Source organism: Lolium rigidum, chromosome 4, assembly GCF_022539505.1.
Source record: "Lolium rigidum isolate FL_2022 chromosome 4, APGP_CSIRO_Lrig_0.1, whole genome shotgun sequence".
NCBI classification, from domain to species: domain Eukaryota; kingdom Viridiplantae; phylum Streptophyta; class Magnoliopsida; order Poales; family Poaceae; genus Lolium; species Lolium rigidum.
Window position 1 is genome coordinate 170,339,476 of NC_061511.1, and position 10,886 is coordinate 170,350,361.

At 42.2% G+C, this 10,886-nt stretch overlaps 1 long non-coding RNA gene across 2 annotated transcripts; it reads left to right on the top strand.

The window, feature by feature from the left end:
• The first annotated feature begins 1,407 nt into the window (after window positions 1–1,407).
• Window positions 1,408–4,639, top strand: LOC124646567. 2 transcript variants are annotated; one of them, XR_006986373.1, is made up of 4 exons: window positions 1,408–2,009; window positions 2,082–3,219; window positions 3,667–3,767; window positions 4,425–4,639. It is a non-coding gene; the product is annotated as an uncharacterized LOC124646567 (long non-coding RNA). The 2 variants fall into 2 exon arrangements; XR_006986372.1 differs by having other exon boundaries at window positions 2,082–3,767.
• Window positions 4,640–10,886: the final 6,247 nt, after the last annotated feature.

The window sequence follows — 10,886 nt, forward strand, 5'->3', positions numbered from 1 at the left end:
CTCTCCTCGCCGGCCGCCGACGCCACCGGATCGAGCACCCCCACCTCCTCCTCCACCCGCCGGACCTTTTCCCGGCCTCCGCCGCCTCCTCCCTCCTCCGCATCGAGCTCCGCCCCGCCGCCGCCCCCAGCCTCCCCGCCGCCGCCCCCAGCTCCCGGCCTCCGCCACCTCCTCCCTCCTCCGCCCGAGCTCCTCCTCCTCCTCCCTCCTCCGCCCGAGCTCCTCCTCCTCCTCCCTCCTCCGCCCGAGCTCCTCCTCCTCCTCCCTCCACCGCCGCTCGGCCCGCCCCCGGCCTCCTCCCTCCTCCGCATCGAGCCGCCGCCCTCAGCCTCCCGCCGCCGCCGCTCGAGCCCCGGCCTCCCCGCCACCGCCGCTCGGCCCGCCCCCAGCCTTCTACCCCGACGCCGCCCGACGCCGCCCGACGCCGCCCGACGCCGCCCGACGCCGCCCGACGCCGCCGAAGGTATTTTCTTCCCCCTTTTTTTTGTAAATTTTGTTCATACTATTGATGAGAAAAATAGGCACAAAATTTATATTTTCTTGAAGTACACCGTGCGATTGAGAATGCAAACACTCATTGTCAACTCCGGGATGATCTTGTAGAGCACCATTGGCAGTTGGATGGGCGGCGCCAAGGCTTATGATGTGTCTTTGTTCCACTTTGCTATGTCCTATTTGCTTCGAACAATTTTTTTATTTTGCCAAAAACATTGTTGTAATATTTGGAATGATTATCTTGTGCTTGAGAGTACTATTTGATGTTGTAATAATAACTAGAATGATTATTATTTGATGTTTATGGTGATATTTGTGATATTTGTGATATGAAACTGTGATGAGGGTTTGAGGGTTTGAGGGTTGAGTCAAATAGTGGAACCCTCAAACCCTTAAAATTTAAGGGTTTGAGGGTTCCACTATTTGACTCAACCCTTAAAATTTAAGGGTTTAAGGGTTCCACTAAATGCCTCCTGTTTTTCACACCTCCAACCTCTTCAATTTTGCCAATTCTCGACCCTTATAGCTATAAGGGTTTAAGGGTTCCATTAGACATGCTCTAATGTCTTCTGCGTCTGTTCGACCCACGTCAAAGTGTGCCAAGGGACTGAGGAAGATGCAAAGGATAATTCAGAACAAAAGTGCACGAGATATGTCATACAACAATTAATATTCTGTGCGGGTTCCAGTTAGCAACTACTTTAATGAGCAATTAATTGTGGGAAGGATACGGCGAAAAAAATCAAATGAACCAAATTTGTTAAAAAAAATGCAACAAACAGGAGTTAAGTATCATAATTATAACATATATAAAAGCTGATCCCATTTGCGTTAAGAAGATTGATTTGGCTACTGTTACTGTTCATGTTCCTTTGTCTCCAATCGCTATTTGCCACGTACATGTTTTTTACACTGTCCACGGACGCTGCCTCCTGATCCTGCGCGAAGATTGCCGCTTTGAACGAACAGTCCAGAGACAACATCGCGAGGAGGAGAACAAACTTTCCTTCTCCAAACCGCCTCCACCCACCCACCGTGCCGCAAACCAAAGCAGCCCTTGGGAAATTTTCTCTCCCTCCCCTCCTCTCCATCCCAAGCGGCGGTATGGAGGAAATCCCAAGCAGGGCGGGCCCACTCGACCGGTGAGGCGGCCATTGACGCGGCTGCCGGCGCGATGGAGGACCTCGCTGCTCTCCTCTCCTCCATGCCTCCATGGGTGGCTCTGTGAGGCGGAAGAGGAACTGGGCGATGTCCCCTGCTCCGTTCCCCTCCACAACAGCTCCGAATCCCCGCAGGCGGCGAGGCAGCGACAAGATCCACTGTCATCTATGACGACGCGGTGCGAGCTCAGCACCCTTCTCTCCTCCCTAAGCGGATTTGCGACACGAAGGTGGATATGGGCACCGTCCCCTGCTCTGTTCCCCTCCAACTTCGGCGGTTCTTACCTGACCAGAGCGCATAGGGCGTCGATGCAGGCACGAACACCAGCATCTGGAGGCGGGACTCTTCGAGAAGTATTTCGTCATCCTCATGTCCTTCATCTTCTTCTACATGTGAGCAACAAACTTACAGATCGTTGGTTGCAGGTCCGAGCACGAAGTGTACAGCCTTGGGCGTCTACTGATGGCACGATGAATCGATACCGTGGGTACTAGATCCGATAGGAATGGATGCAGGACACATGAATCGTCAGTCAGGTACTCTATTGATGTTTGACCCTAGCCCATGTATGGAATGCAACAAGGGAGGAATTCGTAGTCATTTGCCGAAGTGTGCTTACCAGTATTATGGTCATTTTCTGATTATGTACCAAACGAATGTCTTGACAAAGTTCCAGAAAATGCGGTTCAATTAACTACTACTACTGTTACATGTTTATTGTCTCCTTCAGAATTCAGACTTCTGCCCTTTTCATTGACATGCATGTGAACTGAACTATGCCTACATGTCTGCAAATCTGGTTGCCGGCAGATGTTAACTTTTCTAAGTAGTACATACAATTTATCTCTAAATTAACTTAGCGTATATAATTCTGTGTAAATCACACCGGGGTGACCGATGCATGTGCAGCAACGGCGACAGGTTGGTCCCTGTAGGCACATGATCAACATAGTTTGAATTATGTAACAACTATGGGTGATGTAAGTAATACAGATAGGGTTTTCCAAATTAACTCTATTGTTTCATCCTGTTGATAGATGCACAAATGAACATTTCGTTTCCTTTTCATAGTTAAAAATTGAATATGACTAGCCTTTAAGAAACATGGGTTGGTAGACTGTAGTTGGCATATGGTTCAAATTTCTGCTGGATTTCAGATTCTGTTTTGTTCTTGGTAAGCTTTCAGCTTTCTGTAATTTTATCATTAAATTGGTTGCCATCTTTTCTCTTATGCTCTATAACTGAATGTACTTAGGCAGTTAGGCTTGAAACACAGAATATGATGGTCTATATTCAGGTTGCTATACATGATAATCGCAGTTTCTACCATGTAAGTAATTCCATGGTGAAAATGAAGGGAAGGATGCAACAAATTTGCAAGCATATGCTCTCAGCTGATGCCTAAAATTTTGTCAGGAAAATCAAGTTTGTGATATAAGATTTCTGACACGCAACGCTTAAAATTGGCAGTATTGTTTTCAGGGTCGATGGGTACCTTCAAACCTTGAATGCTTGTCATTGAGCAGGCATGCCATATATCGGTACACTAATACTTCTATCATGGTAAATAGAGGTGGATGGGACAAACAAAATTTCTCATTTGTTAGCAGTAACTTTTAATGTTAAGCCTCTTGAACGTACTAAGCACACTGTATTGCTCAAATCTTTGTGAGTTGAAATTTAAACCATACACTTATTTCAAGGTATGAATGCACATGTAGCTGTTGGTTCTATGGTAAGCACTCTACAGTAGCATACATCTTTTTAATGGATGCGCTATAAAAGAAAAACACCTTAGTAAATGGCATCTAAAGTGGCAGTAGTTTACACAACGCTTAGCACACATCTTTTTAATGGATGTGCTATAAAAGAAAAACACCTTAGTAAATGGCATCTAAAGTGGCAGTAGTTTACACAACGCTTATTTCAGCGCTTCGCTGAAAGCTCAGGCCCTTGAGTTACTATTCACATGAATAATGAAGCTTTCTAATTCTACGGTCTCTCCTGAAGAGCGGCAGGATCTAGCGGTGTTTGCATGGTGGGTTCTTGATGCAGGAATGGATTTGTACCAATGACTACAAAAGGGGGAAGCTGCTCCCCACCCTTGACAGGTGAATTGTTATTTTTATAGGGTACACAGTTAATTTGTTCAACTATAGTACAGTTGACTGTGCATGAGACAGAAATAAGGCATCACTAGATATTCACCACAAGTTAAAAAATTATTTCTTCAGGTATAATTGTTTAATTTTCTCACAAACCTCTTGCTGGAACTACAGTTTTTTTGTGCCATACACACGAATTAATGGGATCATCTTTAGAAGTATTACTCCACAGTGTTCAACTACAGTCTCATTTCAAGATAGTTTTTGCCTGAAACAGGATAGGTAATGTTCTAACTTCAGTAGCAGAGGGCTCAAAATTTTCTAATTAATTTTCCGAATAGCTTATGTCATGTTCCTGAGCTAACTCAGCGGATCATGTCAGAAACTTGCTATTTTGAGACCAAGCACTATATCAGTTTTGTTAAAAAAATAGAGCGCCCTGTCAGAAATTATGTGGTGATGTATTGATTCAGGCGAACAAATTACTTGAACTGGACCACCTACTACTAAGTCTGCATACTTTTTTTCGAGTAAGCGTTTTTGTATAATAGGGGTTTGTTGCTGCTGCTTTACAGAGTACAGGGCGTGCTACATTTATCATGCTTTTAGTACTGTATGTGTATAGACTGCATGCTGACTGAGTTTTATGTCCTTCCTTTTTAGGATCTTTTTCAGCTCCACCAACCTTGATGGACGCTTATCCTTCCCCTGCATGCCAGTGCCTTATGTTGAACCAAATCTTACAACTGTAAACTAGCCTGTCTCCTTACTTAAGCAGTCCGTACCGCCTACATTTAGAAGCAACATGGTTCCACACACTTCCACTGTCTTGGCAAAAAATAATACTTGCCCGTAGGATTGTGTTATATAATTCTGATGCTAAGTCAAAAGGAAATATATTTGACGGCAGCGCAGCCACACCAAGGGCGCGGCGTGCGCCGCGCCGCAAACTTTCTAGTATGATAATACATAGGCGATGCTTTTCCCCCTTTTCTCAAAAAGGATGATGATTTGCATCTGTATCGGTCGATGCATACAACCATATACTATGAATTATTCACCAATGTTAGAAAAAATCAAGCATGAGTAACAAATAAATTGGCTTAGAAAAATAAAGAAATAATTGAGGACATCTAAAAAGGATTAGCCAAACCCGAGGCCATCCAAAAAGCCTCTATACAATAAGTGACTACTAGTATATATCGGGTCTTTTAAGACCTCCCGTCACACACGAAAGCAGAAATATGTGTGTGGTGCGAAGGTACCCTTATGGCCAAAAAAAAAAACCAACTGGGTGCCCGCGGCCCAGGTACGTTCTTTAGCGGGGACATCACAAACAAGGCGCGAAAAAGGAACATCAGACGAATTACACAAGACAAATCATCACAATTCATCTTAATCGTCGCATATGTTTCATTAAAATAAATCATGTGCTTTACATTAGGTACAATCCGCATATTTCATCCTTTTTGGGTTTGTTGGCATCTCAGGTAAGCTAAAAAAGCTCTGGTTCCAGGCGGCGGAAGACTCGGAGGAGTTCCCGAGTGGGCACTGGGCAGCGATACTCGCCTCATTCAATGAGGTGCTGCCGATGACGGACGAGTTCACTGAGGCGTGGTCGCGTTCGGAGGAGAAGAAGGAGGCGGCGGAGTACGTGGGCCGCCTGGGGATCCTTGTCGAGCTCGACGAGGATTCGCCTCCCTAGCATCACGACGACCTCGGCTAGGACTGCAGCAACCTGCCACCGCCCTAGGATGAGCCCAAGGATGACTTCGAGTACAATGTCTTCTACCGCAGCTCGGGCTCTAAATTCCTGTTTTTAGTGGTTTTTATTTAAGTTTGTGTTTACATTTGTAAGAACTCCGTCATGTTTGATCGAATCCCGTTTGGTTCAGTTTAAGCGATGTTTGTATCGTGTTTGGTTGAATTCGCGCTTTTTTTTGCATATCTTTTAGGGGGTTCGACTGACACTCTGACACCACCCCCCGCATATTGCCTTGCTGAACGCCGTATGAGGGACACGAGTGAAGGTGCTATTATATATATTAGTGAACTGAGGGAGTAGTTCATTTGCACCTTTTTTTTTGCGAAAGAGTTCATTTGCACCTATCCGAAGGAAGAAGTCAATAATAGATCGACAAGGACAGGAATCAATTCACAATCATGGAAAATGAGGCGATTAATCAGGTAACTATTGATGATTTTGTTCGGTTCCGTCCCCGTTTCACCGGCTTTTGCACATAATGATGAGGAACGTAAATGCAATTACTTTTCCTTTGGCTTAGTTTGCTTCTGCTTTTGTTGTTCTACAATTTTGCTTGTGATTAAGCAGAAACCGGCAGTTATTTTGCAGATTGAGGGGAATATACGGATCTGCTAGAGATGCTCTTAAGCAGAAACAGCGAAAGATAGTTTTCTTCTGTTCACTCACACCACAACCACTTGAATCTTGATCTGATCATTCCACCATCAGCTAGCTTGGACATTAGCACCACACTAGAACCCCGCGCTGCTGGCTGCCGCACCATCCGGCGTGCTACCTTTCGTGCTAGCAGCAGCGCAGTGCGGCACAAATGCAGAACAGTTCGAGTTTTGTACAAGCTCAGCAGAGTTAATCACAACGACAATAGCAAACAATATCTCCACTTCTCCATACTTGCATTCCAAATATCCAAGGAGCTGGTTTCTCTAAGCTCTGCACACTTGGACGGACAGACAATACGGAACCATGGAGGACGTGCACTCTGAACTAACCGGCAGAGAGTATAATCCATATCTTAGTCTGAATTTGAGACACTTTGCTCTAAAAAGATAACTCGGGAGGATAATTTTAAGGCGCCCGAAAGGTGATCTCACTCTACTGCCGGCTTTTAGGAAAGCGAAAGGAGAGGAAAGAACGAGGCAAAATTGGTTGCTCTAGGTACGTAGCAGTCACCAACCAAAGCATGTGGATTAGCGAGTATCTGTGCGGCCAACAGGACAGTAACTTAACCTGGTTTGCAGCACATGGTTGTGGAACCAGAAAGAAAGCTCAGCTAGCCAAGGCAAGCTCGGAATCGAATAAACCTCACGTCAAACTCGAACATTTTATTGCGCTGCACTAACCAGTGTCACGACCTAGTGTTGCATAGACAAAAAGAAGAAGAAAAGGGAAAGCCCAAATATCCTTCCTTCCATGATCTTGGTGTCCGTTTGGTAGTCTGGGCCGAAATTCCGCATGACTGTGCCAGGGAGAACAATCTACCTACGCGTTCTAGACGGACCGCGGGCCAGAAAAAATCCAGTTGTTTGGTAGCCCGTGAAGCTATTTTCTGCACCGGACAGGAAAGTCAACCCCATTGTTTGGTTGTCTGCTTCCAGTCCAGTTTGGATGCACCGAAACACAAATCAGCTGTTTTGTTGCACAGATCACCGTTCCATAGTCTTACCACAATTCAAATTAGGTGAGAATAACATGTCATAGCATGCTACATACGATCACACACCATTTAGAAGAACAAGAACCTCATAATCACGACGATTAGGAAGGCAATGATGTAATCTTTGAACCTTCTCTCACGTACCTTCGGCAGTGGTGGAGCTAGGATTTTACGAAAGGGTATGCCGCACCGAAAATTTGATGCGCTTATTTACAACGACTTTTGTCTGCAAATATAAAGAGAAAATGAATATTTTAAATATGAAAAAATAATAAAATAAAATAAAATAGATTTTTTCATTATAATCTCTAATATTTAATTAAATTCTCTCTGTTGCGTGCGACCTTAAATTTTTAAAGTATTCAACCGCGAGCTAATCATTTCGACAATTATATTGTAGTAAAATGAACAACAATATATGTAAAACTGATAAAAAAAGCTAGAACGGGAAATATAAAAAAATATTTTACTACCAAGACAAATTATTAGTTAACATGCTAGCAACACAGCTAGGAAGTACATTCATGTATAATGCATGCAAAAGCCAATGCATTAATCAAGCGGGTGGCCAAGTAACGAGTCCACCCATGTGCTCCTGATCATACGCGACATGCATGGCTGCAGTCTGCATGCATTAGCGCTTTGATTAGTCACCAGCTGATTATAAACACTAGATTTTAAAGTGCGCCTTGGCGCATGATCCCGTGGGACTCCTGTATAGATGGAAAAGTGATGATACTTTTTTCAACTTATGTGAATCGGTTGTAAAAATATGCTACTGAACTGAGCTCTTTCATCTTTTAAAAGTTATTTCATCTTTTATAAGTTTACATCTTTTATAAGTGACAACTAAAGAGCACTATTGGTGGAATACTGGTTTGGACGAAATGAGATGATGCATGGAGCAAAACAAAAACTCAAAAGAATGAGGTAGATGCATCTTGCAAACACATGATTGATGGCAATCTGGAGTTTTTCATAGTTTCTCTTTGACAAAAAGACAAAACTAATAGCTCCCAAAATTAAGAGATACAAACAATAGCAGTATAGTTCTCCAAGAATTTCAATATTTCATCTGAAAATTTGCAACCCAGAAATTTCCTATACTAAACCAAAGCAAGCATAATAGTAGGCTAGACTGCTGCTCAAAGGAGCAACTTGACTCGGAAGCAAGCTAGTCAAGATGTATTTCCATATCATTGGTGCCCTCCAACAATGCAATCACAGTTTTGCAAATCCAAGTCATGGTTATGTTGAGGCTCCATCTGTAAGGCAACAACACAAATGTATCGTTAGGTATGAAAATCATGCGAGCACACAAGTTGCATTACTCTACGACTCCCAAGTCAAACAAACTCTACGATCTAAGGCTGTGTCAACACAAATGCAAAGAAACATTAGAAAGTAAAATCATGATTGGAGCATCAGTTTTATATATCCTAATAGGATCAGGAATTCTTGGCAAAGATATGACATAGGTTAATCCTCCCCACCATGATTTTTGTCATCATTTAGGCATAGATAAAAGAATAGAATCTGCTCAAAACAAAGATCGTAGAGATCATTACGAAACTTGGCCAGTAATTACAGAAAGCGGGTTTTTTTTATAAGGCACCAAATACTGACATGATACTGCTAGACAGAGATAATTAATCCTAGTTCATATACGAATTTATGTAAAAAAACATACACTCAATTAACACAAGCTTCATACTAAACTTCAACTCGTGTGGGGGATCTCATTGGTGCTGGTCAGTCTGCAAACAGGTAACAAACAGTTCAGAAAAATAAAACCTGAGGTCTATATCATAGTGCTTCTCATGGTGTCTGCTACTATTCCATGAAAGTATAATTACATGCTCAAAACATCTGACCTGGCCCTATATCTACAAGGCAAAACCTCTTATTATTAGCACTTCTAGATGGATAATATAACGTAAGTAATTGAAATAAAAAATTTATAGAGGCAGTGATCTTATGTGCAAGCTACACAATTACCCATGGCATAATTAGAAAGTTGGTATCAAGAAGACACAATACATGGCAATGATGCATTACATAGATGATACATACAACATACGTTAGGACAAACGAAGGACAGTTCCATGGCAATGACCATCAAAATAATCAAAAGACTAATACCGATGAAATATTTTCAGATAGTATGACAGCCACGTCAAGTTCCAGAAACTAAATATGCTAATTATCGTAGGATAAAGAACATACCATTCACGAAGATGATAAATACTGCACAACACATCTAGCCAAGATTATAAACGCTTCAACCTATGAGCTCCTTGACGCGCAGCCCCAGTCTTTCACACTGATAAGCATTTTGTAATACACTTGATAATAAGATAATTATTTTGAGGAATCAAAATGTACACTTGTTGTTGGAAATAAACTTGTAGGAATTCAAGACTACCGATGACTACACTTGCATATGACTTTTCAAGCAAACACATGTGCCACCCTCGATAACCAAGCCCTTGATCATTCCCACGTCAGTAAATAAATGTGGGGATTTAAGATTTAACCATGCTGTTCTTCCTACTTTTTTCCCTGCAATTTAGAAATCAGTAGTTCTCAGTAACTTCAATCCTATTACAAGGCAGAAGTTATTTGCAAAGAAGAACCAAGTTCATTACTCAACTCTGCCATTAATTATGGAAATAAGTTTCTTTATAAGGCACCAAATACTAACATGGTAGTACTAATAAATGTTAGAAAACAATTTTGGATATGTGAACAAACAAATACAGCAGGATATAGTGATGCACTAGCATCCAAAAATGCACAGGTACATCCAGAACAGTAATATCTGCAGGGTAGAACTTGGTAATAAGAGGATTTATTTTCCAAACCGCTTATGTTTTGGATTAAAGAAGCAGTATCCTGCTCTATTTATTGCGCCCATGCCTTCTTTCAAGTGCTCGATGACTGAATGGAAAAAAACATCATATGCTTGTATTAGAATTTGAGATAGGCAGAACAAATGAGAAAAAATTGGAAACAAGAAGAAGTTGGCTTGTAGCTTGCTTAGCTACTGAGATACATGCTTCCTAGCCTCCCAACTTCCAATTCCAACTAAATGTTAGCAAGATCTGCAGGTAAAGCAGCAACAAAATCAACCATCAACCAAGCACATGGCCCTGCAGCAAGCAAGCACACACGCACACTAGCAAGCACACACGGTCACACACAGCAAGCAACCATGAGGAGAGCGGAAGAGGAATATGTCCATGGTTACTGCAGGAACCCAGGGATAGATGCAACTGGAAGGACTGAATGTTATTACTTTTGCTTGAATTCTGCAACAGCAAAATCGTGATTTAATATGGATAAATTTACATTAGAAAAAAGATAGATACAATTACTTAGAAAACATAATGTGAACTTCCATCCTACGGTATAAAGAGGAGATGAGACTACTGACATGCTTAGATGTCTCTTTTTGAAAAGAAAAAATGCTACCCCAAAATGTACGAAAACAAATGACGACCATTTGACAAACCCTTTATTGATATAACTGAAAATTTCAAAGCTGCAGTTCAAAAAGGAACCCATACCTTAAGATGGGAAGAAAGAACAGTGAGACCGTATGAATGGCCAATCACCTCATAATTGAACAGACTGTTATCAGTCTGAGTGGCATGTATCCAGAATGCAGACAACAATTGATTTGTTTGATCTTCAGTCAGAGGGC